We start from the raw sequence: 15,159 nt of genomic DNA on the forward strand, positions 1-15,159 counted from the left end.
TTGGAGCGCACAATAAAAAAATAAAATGTCGTACTTCCAAATTTTTCCGCATGAGCCTTTTCCGCTATTAAATATATTTGTGAATATCTTTTGGCATAAGTTCCTTCTAAACGGTGTAAGTGTAAAATTGGCTTTTGTTCGTAATAGTGTCCTCCCAAAGGGGGGTGCTACATGAACCCTCCATCAATAACACATTAATCAAGTAGGGACAATTTGAATACTCTAATAAATAAGTTCAATTAATAGCGGAAATTGATTATCTAATAAACTCCAATGTTGAAAATATTTACAATCATTAAATAAATAAAGACTCTTTTCAAGTTCCCACGACCTGGTCTAGACTAGTACAAGAGCGACTAAATGATACAGATTACAACAACACTATAAGACCTAATCTTCGTCCCGGAATGAAATGGGAGGAGGCCTTCAGATTAGACACCGCGCATCTCCGATCATGTTGCAATCAATCCACCTAAAACACTCTACACCTGAAAAGGGTGTAGCAAGATCAGTATAATCAATGCGTACTGAGTAAGTATCATAGGCCAACAATGGTTAGAAACACATATCAGTAAAAGAAGTCACAAATAAACATGATCAATAACTAAATCAAGTCATACGTCTATTCACTGCACAATATGACACCAAGACCCTTAACTCATCCCCTTCCGTTAAAAACCATAGGCTAGATCCATCACAATATCACGACAATCATACATCATTAATACCATTCGTTTTTAGTCTAGGAGTCGATTCTTCACTATGATATCTTTAATCTACATCCTTTAAAGGCCAAACATACAACTGATCCTACGAACGATACACAAGATAAACCAACTAGTAAAATTCACAGGTAATTGAAGACAAGTATACATCATCACCTAGGTAGCATCTAATCCCAATTGTGCCAAGTCTCAATATATCAATCTGAATCCAACATTACAAGTAAACACCAAATCATCCCAGACAAGCCATAATGTAATGCAATGCAATGATGTATGAATGCAATGCAATGTCATGCCAATTGTCACGACCCAACCCCGTAGGCCGCGACTAGTGTCCGTGCTGGACACCTGAACGTACCCAATAACCCAAACCAGCATATAAGCAGAATATTTAAATGTAAAAGTCAATTGGCGTTATTAATTATCACAGATTAACGGATAAAGCACAAGGAAGCCGATCAGGCTGTCACAGATCATACCAACCCAAATCATATGCAGAACCCACATGTATGTCTACAGACCTATACAAAACAAATCAGAATCATAAGACGGGACAGGGCCCCGTCATACCCCTGAACAACATACAAATGTACCATAGCAAGGACTGTACCAAACATAGGCTCTGAACAATAGAGCACTCCAAGATGGCAAAATATAGTCCTAAACATGCGGATCAGCAAATCTGTAGTCTGTACCTGCGCGGCATGAAAACGCAGCCCCCGAAGAAAGGGGGTCAGTACGAAATATGTACTGAGTATGTAAAGCATGGAACGTAGTAAACAAAGTCATAATCGAAGCAGACGATACAGAAAATGAACGGAATATCCAGATTAGCAAAGATGCTGATCATAAAGCATAAATAGTATTTGTAGAAAACGTATGTCATACCTGGTCCCACTACGGGACAAAATCATAACCGAAACAGAACGTACAGAAAAGTGAGTGTGATATCCAGAGTATCAAATGCATATTTTCAAAACATGAAGAGTGTGTACAGAAACATATGCCATATCATATCCGGCCCCTGCCAAGGGACTCGGCAGACAGAACGTGGCCACCCCCCGACGTTGGTGCCACAACACATAAGGATCAGAAAAGGGGAATAATCCCGTAACATAGCATAACATATCAAATGGCCATATCAGATCATATCATTTCATGTCAGAATAGTGTACATGGCACAACATACTCCACAAACCATGTACATATATACTTGCCCCCTCACATCGAGGCACGGCGAACAATGCAGTGGAAGACGCTTGAGAACATATCCTGGCCCGGGCTCAGTGTGGGAAACATTGAGGCATCCACGAATGGAGTAGTGAGAAACTAAATGCAATAAAATACCATGTATACTTCCAGAGACTCAATGAGGCATATCGAGTGACAAGTCAAAACAATGAAATCGGACGGAATCATAGTAAGTAAACTTCGGATGTCATAATGGGTTACGGAGGCATAATCTTGCTGAGATCGTTTCCAAGATCCAAAACAGTTTATAAGACTTAACGGAGTATTTAAAACAATTCTTTAGATAATAGTTAGAGGAGTAGTTAAGACATTTCCTTTAAAGCAGCTCGAAGACAAGTCATAAATACAAAAGGGGTAAAATCGGAAATAGTGGGCCCACCTCGGGACAAACGAAGCGGTGGGCTCAAATTACGTATTTTAAGCTTGTGGGGTCACCTATTGTCACGACCCAACCCCGTGGGCCGTGACTGGTATCCTAACTGGATACCCGTACGTAATTACCTACCAGAGTTGGCGTGCCCAAAAAAACTAATTCACATTAGTTGTACACGGATCCATAATAAAATAAAATACAGCGCACGAGAACATATACATACATAAGCATACTTAGACTTACACTTAAGCCGTTAAGGCTATCATAGCAGACAGAATAGTAAACTCGTACATACCTACCTGAACAGTGACAACCCATAACCCACATACATATCTACAGGCCTCTAATCGGACATACAGAATCAGATGACGGGACAGGGCCCCGCCGTACCCCAAGTTACCATACATACATAATATATAGATGTCAGAAGATATATACCAAAAGTACACGCTCCGGATCAAAGGATCTCTTCCAAAACAGCAGAATCAGTGTCCTAGACTGGCGGTGTATCACCGGGTGCGTCTGTACCTGCGGGCATGTAACGCAGCCCCCGAAGAACCGGGGGTCAGTACGAAAAATGTACCGAGTATGTAAAGAGAAAATATAACAAATATAATCATAGTCTGAACCAGAAGCACAGAAATATAGCGGACAGAATCATAATCCAAACGGACGGGCAGAAATGTACCGGACAGAATCATAATCCAGCCGGACAGACAGAATCATAATCCAGACGGACGGAATCATAATCCAGATGGACGGACGGAATCATAATCCAGACGGACGGACGGAATCATAATCCAGACGGACAGACAGAATCATAATCCAGACGGACAGACAGAATCATAATCCAGGCGGACGGACGGAACCATAATCCAGACGGACGGACGAAATCATAATCCACACGGACAGACAGAATCATGCATGCAGAGTCATACAGAGTCATATGCTTATACAGATGCAGATAGCATATACATACATACATACATACAGATCCCGGCCCTCTCATGAGGGACGCGGTAACAGAACCCGACCCTCTTAGTACGGGACGCGGTGGACAGACAGATCAGATCATATGCCATCCTGGCCGCCAACCCCATACACACATCATAATATCATATACAGATGTAAATTGTTATGTTCCGTGTTTTTGTATAATTGGAAATCGAGAAATAATTAAGATTTGTGTGTTATAAGGAAATATTTTGATTTTAGTGAATATGACTATGTTGATTATGGAATCATTAATGTTAAGACATCGGGGAAGGCCGAGGGTAAATTTGGAATTTCGGAAATTAGTTTCGGGAATTACAAAACGGGACTTTTTATGAATTGGGCCAAGAAAATATGACACAAAATTGAAGCCCAATTCAAGGGGGTGGCCGGCCTTGGCCCAAGCCCCATATTAAGTGGTCATGTGAATTTCACATGACCCTTAATGAAGATATATATATCCATACTCCTTTAGAATTTTCAAGATAAATCACACAAAAAAAAAAAAAAAAAAAAAGAACAAGGGCAATCACCCTCTCGGCCGAACCCCATATTCCTCAACCAAAAAAAAAATCCCAAGCCTTTGATTCTAATCCAAAAATCCTAGTTTCTACATAGTTGTGAAGTACTCAAGACCCTCTTCAACGGGGTATAATTAGTTTGGCACAAGAACTCCGTTTACGACAAGTCGGGTTTTCAAGAAAAGGTAAGAATTTTGCCCCTTTAATGTTATAGAATTGATATGAATATGTTAAGGATTGAGAATAGACGAGAATCCCGTAACTTTGATGTATATAAAAAGTCGTGGGTGTGTGTGTGTTTGGTGTTGGAGCCGTGGCACTTATGTAGTGTAAAGTGATATGAATTGATCTTGTTTAGTTTGTATAATGTGTCGTTGTGGCCTTTATGTCGTAAATGATTGATTGATGAATTGGATTGGCGTTGGAAAATGATTTCGGAACGTTATCGGAAAGTGTATACCTTTGGTATAGTTGTGTATATCATTGTATGTCTAAGGTGCTAAAGACTTTAAATATGATTTATGGTTGATGTTAATGAATTCGGAATGAAACGACGCAAGTTAGAATGTTCGTCGTGACTTTTGGTGTTTTGAAAGAATTATGGAAAGTAATGGATTTTGGGCAATTTCGTGTATGGCTTGGAATGTATTTGGAATGTGATGGCATAATCTTGAATGAGTAAATGAATACAATAATATGGATATAGATTTGGAATTTTGAAGTTTGAATGAAAGATTTCCAACTTGCGTAGTAAGGTAGACTTTTGAAGTTTGAATATGGTTTATATTGTTTGATGATGTTTGGGTTGTTGTTGTTGATGTATTTTGAGCCGAGCTAAGTCTCGGGGGTGTTAGATTTATAGGGGAAATGCTGCCGAAATTTCGGTAGACAAAAATGAAGTTAATGGCATTTTTAAGCCTAAGAATCTCAATTGGTAACTTTGACCATTTGCAGATTTCAGACGAAACGGGACTTGACTTTTGGGAGAGCATACGCCGTCTATAAGGTATGTAAAGCTTCCCACTTCTTCATTTGGCATGTCTTAGTGTGATAGGCGAATATTGGAACTTCCGGAGCATTTCTGCTCCTCGAAACCCGATCCACAGAAAAGTTACTATTCATTCAATTCAATTGAAGCCTAAGGGCTCTATTTTGGCTAGGATGCCACCAATCGTCCGAAACCTATCGAAATGTGGTCGGGTAACTTAGAAATGATTATGTATGACCTTTTGGCCCCTAAATGTTCGTAAATTATGTTCGCCACCTCAATTTGACTCGAGGTGGGCCCGCTAACCCCGAGACGCCCTATTTGTCTTATTGGGCTATCTTTGTGAATAAAGTTTGATATGATACTTTCGATTTTGGAACTCCCTCCTATGAGATATATTTGGAATATTATAATATGCTAAGTTACATTTTGAGCCATACGTACCATTTTGGAAACTTTTGTGAAACGGATCTTTGTATCGACTAAGTATTCGCTTATTTTGTACTATGGAACGATTTGTAAAACTATTATGTTTTGAAAGACTATTTTGAAGTATGATTTGCATTTGTTTGCTCACGACTCCGCTCGTACCTTATTATGACTTCGTTCACCGGTTCCCGGGCCGGTTATGATTCCTGCGCCTTACGATAATTCGGCCGTATGCTGTGTTACGGTTCCCGAGGCTTCGCCATAGGGCCGGGTTCCGTTTGGAGTTATGCTGTGATATGGCTCGTGATGCGATACGCTCACCTATGTTTGTGTTTGTGTTCGGGGATACGGAGATTTGAAACCTTCTGGTGTTATGCTGTGTGTGGCGCCAGCGTCGGAGTGGCGACCACGTTCTTAAGCGTTTGCATGATTTCGTTTGCATTATGTATACGGATATGATTTTGATACAGATTTTGACATCCCGATTTGTACTCCACTTTGTTATCTGATTTGCTTTCAGTTTTGATCCATATTTCTGTACTCCGTGCTTTACATACTCAGTACATATTTCGTACTGACCCCCTTTCTTCGGGGGCTGCGTTTCATGCCCGCAGGTGCAGATATTGGTGATCCTCCACAGTAGGCTTCCCTCTTTGCTATTCCGGGAGTACTCCTCTTTGACCCGGAGTCCACTTTTGGTACAGACTCCTTCTGCTTTGTATATGTTCGGTATATTTGACTATTTGGGTACGGCGGGGCCCTGTCTCGCCATATGTCTTTGTTTTGAATTCGTAGAGGCCTGTAGTCATATATGTGGGGTGAGGGTCCTGTATATGTTGGTTTGATTTCGTTTTCTGGTCTTAAAGCGGTCTGCTTGTTATGATGGCCCCAAATGGCCCTTATGCTTATGTTTGCACTTTTGACCGGCGATGTCTATTCCGCCGCTCAGTTTGTATTTGATTTGTGCGACCGCTTAAGACATATTTCGATAAGTTATGTTTGATATGACTTTTATGAAACTCTGAAATAAGTTTGGATTTGATAATAAACATGTGATTTGGTCTGGGTACCCAGATAGGGTGCCAGTCGCGGCCCACGGGGCTGGGTCGTGACAAAAGTGGTATCAGAGCAGTTTGTCCTCGGAATGTCTACAGGCCGTGTCTCGTAGAGTCTTGTTTATCGATGTGTTGTGCACCACCTCTATAAACAGGAAGCTACAGGGCATTTAGGATGTTACTTTCTTTGGAATCTTAGATCGTGCGATAGAGCTGTGCTGTTAGGGTGATTTTGATCTGACTCGCTATTGTGTTTGCAGTGATGCCTCCGAAGAAGGCAACGGCGGCCCAGAAGGGCAAAGCGAGGATGGGAGAGACTAGTCAGGCACAGCGATCTACCCGAGCTCGTGTCTATGATTTGCCTGAGGTTGTGCCTCGTTCTGAGGGGTCCGCTACACCCCCACTAGTACAGCCTGGAGCAGGACCTTCAGCAGCTCCAGAGGCCCGAGTACCCGCTCCTGAGACTCCAGCTCCTCAGCCAGGGGCGGAGGACAGGACCCTGAGAGAGGCGGTACAATTGCTGACTACACTGGTAGCAGGACAGGCTAGCAGACGCGGGCGGAAGGACGATGATGATGATGACAGGCGGGACAGCCTGAGAGTTCGGGAGTTCTTATTATGTGGCCCTCCAGAGTTTTTCGGGTTTAAGCCCGACGAGGACCCCCACGACTTTATTCGGGGGATGCGGCGCTCACTGGACTTGGTCAGGGCTTCAGAGACCGAGTCGGTCGAGCTGGCTTCGCACAGGCTTCGAGATGTTGCCGCTCACTGGTATGCGACTTGGGAGTTATTCAGGGGTGAGGGTGCTCCCCCAGCTACGTGGGACCAGTTTGTGACTGCTTTCACCCGCCACTTTCTACCCCCAGTGTTGCGGCGGGCACGGGCCGACCGATTCTTACATTTACAGCAGAGGGGTCGGAGTGTGCGCGAGTATAATCTTGAGTTTGATTCTCTGGCCCGATATGCACCGACCGTGGTAGCAGACATGTCCGATCGGATGCACAGATATGTCATGGGATTGGATCAGTATTTGATCGACGGCTGTATGGCAGTGTCATTGCAGACAGATATGGACATTGCCCGACTTCAGGCCTATGCGATGGGTATGGAGGATCGTCACAGGTCTGATCATTCTGGTAGAGATCGGGACAGGAGGCCGCCCAAGAGGGCTAGGTCCGCAGGTTATTCCGGGGATTCTCGAGGCGGACAGCCTCAGCAGCAGCAGTCAGGCAGACAGCTACCTCCGTCCGACCGGAGTACTCAGTCAGGCAGCCGGAGATTTGATAGTGCGGGACCTTCTGGGGCCGGTCAGAGCTCCAGAGCGGCAGGTTCACAGGTATCCAGAGGCCCCAGCCAGGCCAGACCACCCAGGCCCCTTTGTGCTCATTGCGGGAAGTCTCATCCTGGGGAGTGTTATCGAGCTACTGGAGCTTGTTTTTCGTGCGGTGGTCAGGGCTATTTTATGAGAGATTGTCCGTTGGCCAGCGGTTCTGGTAGTGTGGCTCAGCCGACAGGGTCAGCCGCCGGTTCTTCTTCTGCTCCATCTGTTGCACGCCCTGGAGGGCGTGGTATGCTAGCACCGGCAGGACGCGGTCGAGGCCGCGGTGGCGCTTCAGGTTCTAGCTGTCCCTCGAACCGCATATATGCTTTGGCCAACCGCCAGGATCAGGAGGCTTCGCCAAATGTCGTCACAGGTACATTACTGGTTTTCTCCAGATGTGTATATGCATTGATTGACCCTGGCTCTACTTTATCATATATCTCCCCGCTTGTTGCTAGTAAAATTGGGATAGTGTCTGAGCCTATAGAGCCATTTGAGGTAGCTACGCCAGTTGGGGATTTTGTTATAGCGAGACAGATCTATAGAGATTGTTCTGTGACCATTTATGATCGTAGCACTAAGGCTGATTTGATAGAGTTAGACATGCTTGAGTTTGACGTTATTATGGGTATGGACTGGTTGTCTTCCTGTTATGCTAATGTCGACTGCCAGCAAAAGGTAGTCCGTTTTCAGTTTCCAGGGGAACCAGTTATAGAGTGAATATAAATGTGAGAAGACTCAAGATCTTGGCGTCCAGCCAAAGCATAAATACGGTGCTGAGGACCGCTAGTACTGGGAGCTCTGCTTCTACCTCTACCATGGCCGACTGGCGCATGTGAGCCTGGCCCCGTAGGGCGTACAGATGCCGAAGATCCGGCTACCGACCCTGATGGCTGGGTCCTACCTCTACCATGTACTGAGGGGCAATCACGCATAATATGGCCTGGCCGACCACATGAATAGCAAGCGTCTGAACCTGATCGGCACTGACCCCAATGCAACTTCCCACACTAATAACATCGTGGTACGGGTGGCCTTGGCTGGCCTGAATCACCTCTAAACTGAGACCCCGAATAACCCTGACTCGGCTCGGAACGAGTAGATCTGTCAAATCTCTGCCCCGTGAACTGTGGAGGTGTACTGGTCATAGAATAGCCCGAATGGCTGGGAAACTGCTGTCTGTGTCCGCCCCTGGACTCGCTCTTCGAACCCGAAGGTCTGGCCCTCTTGTTATGGCCCCTATCCTGCTCACGTTCATTTCTCCGCTGCTGTAGGTGTTCCTCTAATTCCTGAGCATGTGCCTGAATGCGTGTAATATCCATGCCATCCTGAAGAGACGCAGTCAAACATTTATCCATCAAGTGTGGTCCTAGGCCTTTCACAAACCGGTGCACCCGATCACCCATATCCGCTACCATGGCCGAAGCATACCTAGCCAAGGAATTGAAGCGGAGACTATACTCTGTAGCACTCATGCTACCTTGCCTCAGATTCAAGAATTTGTCGGCTCTAACTCGCCGAACTTCTGGAGGCATGTAGTGACGGAGAAAAGCATCGACAAACTCTTGCCACACCGGCGGAGGTGCATTGGCTCCCCGCGAAGCCATCCAAACCGTATACCACTGGATTGAGACATCCCTCAATCTGTATGACGCTAGCTCCACCGATTCGGTGTCTGAAGCATGTATCAACCGGAGCGTCCTTAGCATACCATCAATAAAGTCCTGGGGATCCTCCTCCAGTTTCGACCCAAAGAATTCCGGGGGTTTCAAAGCAATGAAGTCACGGGCCCTTGCACTAACAGTCCTGTCACCCTGCCCTGCGCTTGGCCTCTGAGTCTGGGCCGCAACCAACTGAGTCAACAAATTAATGGCCTTTCTCACATCTTGGCCGGAAGCATTCGGTGGAGGAGCTGGAGCTGGGTCTAAGGCTCCCACGTGCTCCTCAGTAATAGGCACTGTCTGGGAGGACTGAGATTGAGCCGCACTCTGGGACTCATCTTCCTCTACTACCGGTGGCGGTGCTCTTTCAGCCCGCTTTTCTGCCACCGTCTTGCCCTTTTGGGCTGCTGTAGCCTTTTTCTTTTTAGGCATCTCTGAAATACACAACACACGATTTAAGAACAAGCATTTCTTGCATCATAGCTCTATCGCACGATTCTTATGAAGAAAGAAGGTCATATATTCCTAAGATGTCCGCAGCTTCTCGTTTATAAGTGTGGCGCGCAACACACCCATAACCAAGACTCTACTAGACACGGCTCGTAGACACATCCTAGGACTGAACTGCTCTGATACCACTTTTGTCACGACCCGACTCGGGGCCGCGACGAGTACCCGGTGCTAACCCACCCGAGCACCCTCTTAGCTTACTCTTATACTTACATCTAGGTGAGCCACATAATTATACATGCATTTCCATTGATTCGTCAACTAGTCCCATATGGACAACCGCACATTTATATCATCATAGGAATTTATGCCACATCAATGTACATGGGCCAACATGGCCGACAAAATGATATACAAAACATGGGCCGACAAGACCAAACACATCTACCCACACACCCATACGTCTACGAGCCTCTAAGAGTATAACATATCACGTTAGCGTGACAGGACCCCGCTATGCCCATAATTATATACACAAAAGAATGAGTACCCAAAAGATATGGCTCCGAAGGAGATGGAGCTCTCTATGAAATCTCCGAATAGGTAGCTAAGGATCAAATATGTCTCCCTGCGCACCTGCGGGCATGACACAGCGTCCACAAACAAAAGGACGTCAGTACGAAGAATGTACTGAATATGTAAAGCATGATCAACATCAATATAGAAGCATAACAGATATCATATGAAGATAGCATAGGAGGGGAGACAGTAATATCATCATCATGTCGCTTACTTGCATACATCGTCGTTCGTATCCCATAGTAATACTCGTACCATACTTGTGCTCACATTCGTATACATGTCCTTATCCGTATTCCTATACATAGTCTTTTCACATTTATATTCATATTATATACATAGTCATTTCACATGCATAGCATTTACATAGCATACCCGACCTCATGGGATCGGTGTCTTTTACGTACTTGGCCAATCACGGCTCAAGGTCATACATACTTGGCCCTACCAAGGTATCAGGGTTATCCGTACCCTCTTCAGAGGTGTGCGCGCGTTTCGTAATCGTATACATATTTTATACATAGTCATATACATATAGTCTTACCCGGCATCATAAGCTCGGGGTCTTATTATAGCCCTTCATAGGCACACATACACATACATCGTAGCTCGTAAGCATCTCTAGTCTCATTTTACTCTCATCATCATTACTATCCTCATCATTATCTTTACATTTACATTATATACTTACTCGTCATACGAGGAACGTAGTATAAGCATAGTACATATCAAGGGTCGTGAGCTTATGAGCTCGAAATGTCAACCATGTGAAGACAACATACTCATATAGAGGAATTTAGGAATTTGGCCAAGAACCATGCCTTATGAAAGAAGGGTTAGCCTTACATACCTTATCGTCGGACTACTCTACACTTGCACGTACTCCTTCGATGCTCACGTTTCTACCTTCATTAGGGTCATACTATCATTAGCACCGATAACTAGTACACATGGCTAAAGCTAGAGAAAATCGGACAGCATCTCCTTTATTTATGCAACATTTGTCCATATCGTAATTCAACTCCCAAACATCAACAATACATACATAATGTCATATCAATGGCCATTAATCATCTACATTATCCACAATCATGATTCAATTCAAACTATTTCTCAAAACGTCACTATTCATCATTCATAACCCATTTTGCTATTCTCTTCTAATGACCAAGCATTTCAACTCTCAAATACCTTAAACAACATATAAATATCATGAATCTTACCTTAGAAGTTGTAGGAACAAGCCTTAGTCGATAATAATCCACTTTGATCAAAACCCTAGTTTTCCTCCATTTGGATTTCTTGACTTTGGATGATCTTTGATGGGTTCTTACTCTTGATTCACTTGTTTATGTTGTTAATCACTACAAACCCTTGAAAACTTATGAAATAGATGTAGAGAGATGTTTTAGAGATAAGGGGTGTGGAAGGGAAATGAAATGAAATAACCTTGGTCCCTTACATTTATTGAGCAAATCTGTCCCGACCAAAATATACGGACCGACATACGGTCCGTATAAATTGTATGGGCCGTATGTCTGGCCGTACTTTTGGTCCAGAAACTTTTGGCCATTCTGGGTTGATTATACGGTCCAGACATACGGACCGTATAAATTATACGGCCAGTATGTTTGGCCGTATAATCCCCAGTGATTCCGAACTTCGATTCGTCGATTCGTTTTGTCTCCAATCCCTATGGAACCTTCTTAACACTTGTTCAACACTTCATTAGTAATCTAAGGGACGTTATCATACTTTTTCAAAACATCACTAAGTTCCCATTAAGTCGTTACTCGTATTTCCTTCCTGATACTTATCAAATACTTTGCCTTCTCTTGGCAATCCTCTTCCCTCATCTCTAACATCTTTAAAATCTTATCTAGAGTCGTCGAATGCCATCGCTTACCCATGAACATATTGTGTACTCGTACTCATTACTAGTTCATTCACTTGCGTACCAACGGAAGATTTTCCGAGGTGTAACAACCCTGCTAGGGGCCGTGACGAGTACCCGGGGCTAGCCACCAAGCACCACTCGTTCTGCTACTCACCTTACCCATTTAATGCTCTTTTATCAATTCATGCTTAGGACATAAGAAAATCATCTTTTCATTTGAGAACATGAAAATACTTCTATATACATAAGCCTCTCGACCATCAAAATAATATATACATATACATAGAAGCCTCTCGTGGGACCATCTACCCACCCTGCGCATCTACGAGCCTCTACTGACATACTATACATATAGGTGGAACAAGACTCCACCATGCCCAAAATATACATATACCAAGAGAATAATCATGAGCACCTCCGGACAATGGAGTGCTCGCAATCAGTTGGCAGCTACTAAGAATCTGGATCGAGCTCACCTTCCTGTCTACCTGTGGGCATGAACACAGCGTCCAAAGAAAACGGACGTCAGTACGAATATTGTACAGAGTATGAGAGGCAAGAACAATTATAATACATCAAGGAAATAAGGGAGGCATCAAGTATGGAGCAACTGTACCTGACTGGGAATTACATGAAAAGTAATGCATGCTGACTTACTTTTAAGCTTATCATCAGCTCATGTATGTATATCATATATATATATATACATAAACTGCTCGACCATATAGGTGCGGTGTGATAATCAGTAACATTAGCCCGTGTCCAGGCCTCCCGTGTCCGGGGTACCATCTCATGTCGCCCACTAGTGGTGTCTGCCCATGCCAACTGGCCATGGTGTATCGTATAAGCTGCCTGCTTTCGCAGTGACTGCCCGGCCAACTAGGCCCGATGTAATATGATCATAGCATGCTCATCATAAAATACTTATAATAATATGCTTATCATCGTACATGCATAAGGCCTCTAGAGTAACTATATTTTATCGAGGTGACGTAAGGCCGTGAACCCTCGATTCCATTATGAACATTTATGAACATTCCACCTCACCTTGAAGGGATTTGTACATAAGGTGAGTGTATACAAGGAACAACATCATTTACCTTATGAGAACTTCATATCATATCTCTTGACTCATGTAGCTGTCACACCCCGACCTTACTAGGGTGTGATGGGCACCCGACCCCATATCCGAAGCCGGGCGAACCCACAGACCTTTGGGACATACATAATCTTAGTAGACTTTTTAAATCAGATAAAAATAAAACATACAATAAACTCTCAAGATATGATTGTTCGAAGCTTTCCAAATCAAACAGAATCTGTGATCATACAGAACTTAACACGTAATACAGAATGACATATCGGCTGATGGAGCCGCATACAAAACTGACATACTATACCCACGACTCTGTCTGCAAAGCCTCTAACATCAATCCAGAAAAACATACGTATAAACTCTGACTCGGCAGCACTCCAGGAGCAAATGGAGCTTGCCAACTCTGCTGGAACATCCTCTATAATGACTTCATATCATCTTGGTGTACCTGCGCGGCATGAAACGCAACCCCCGAAGAAGAGGGGTCAGTACGAAAAATGTATTGAGTATGTAAAGCATAAAGTACAATAAACAGAATCATAATCAGGTCCAGAAATCCAGAAATATAACAAATGAGAACATATCAAAATCAGAGGTACCGAAGTATAATAGACAGTATCATGATCGGGATCGGGAGTACAGACGTACAACAGAAGGAATCATAATCAGAGTCATAAGTACAGAAAGTAAGTACAATAACCGGGATATCAAAGTGCTTACTCATAAAGCAGAGATAATGCATGTCAGAACATATGCCATATCCGATCCCCATTATGGGACTCGGTGAACAGACGTGGTCGCCACCCCGACACTGGCGCCACAACACATCATACTCCGGATTAGGAAATAGCTCCGTAACATATCATATCATATCATATCAGAGTGTGCACATATCATAGCATATCAGATGGCCATATCATATCATATCATAGCATATCAGAATAAGCGTACATGGCACAGCATACTCCACAACCCATGTACACATATATCTGCCCCCTCACATCGAGACACGGCGAACAATGCAGTGGAATACGCGTGATAACATATCCTGGTTATTGTACTTACTTTCTGTACTTCTGACTCTGATTATGATTCCTTCTGTTGTACGACTGTACTCCCGATCCCGATCATGATACTGTCTGTTATACTTCGGTACCTCCGATTTCGATATGTTCTCATCTGTTATATTTCAGGATTTCTGGACCTGATTATGATTCTGTTTATTGTACTTTATGCTTTACATACTCAGTACGTTTCTCGTACTGACCCCTCTTCTTCGGGGGCTGCGTTTCATGCCGCGTAGGTACACCCAGATGATATGAAGTCATTATAGAGGATGTTCCAGCAGAGTTGGCAAGCTCCATTTGCTCCTAGAGTGCTGCCGAGTCAGAGTTTATACGTATGTTTTTCTGGATTGATGTTAGAGGCTTTGCAGACAGAGTCGTGGGTATAGTATGTCAGTTTTGTATGCGGCTCCATCAGCCGATATGTCATTCTGTATTACGTGTTAAGTTCTGTATGATCACAGATTCTGTTTGATTTGGAAAGCATCAAACAAGCAAATCTTGAGAGTTTATTGTATGTTTTATTTTTATCTGATTTAAAAAGTCTACTAAGATTATGTATGTCCCAAAGGTCTGTGGGTTCGCTCGGCTTCGGATATGGGGCCGGGTGCCGATCACACCCTAGTAAGGTCGGGGTGTGACAAAGTGGTATCAGAGCCTCGGGGACAACCCTATTCTCCGGAATCCGCACCTAAAGTTTCCCCTTTTTCATTCAGAAGAATTGAATTAAGAATTGTATAAAATGTTGGAAGAACT

The sequence above is a fragment of the Lycium barbarum genome, chromosome 7 (assembly GCF_019175385.1).
Source record: "Lycium barbarum isolate Lr01 chromosome 7, ASM1917538v2, whole genome shotgun sequence".
Taxonomy (NCBI): domain Eukaryota; kingdom Viridiplantae; phylum Streptophyta; class Magnoliopsida; order Solanales; family Solanaceae; genus Lycium; species Lycium barbarum.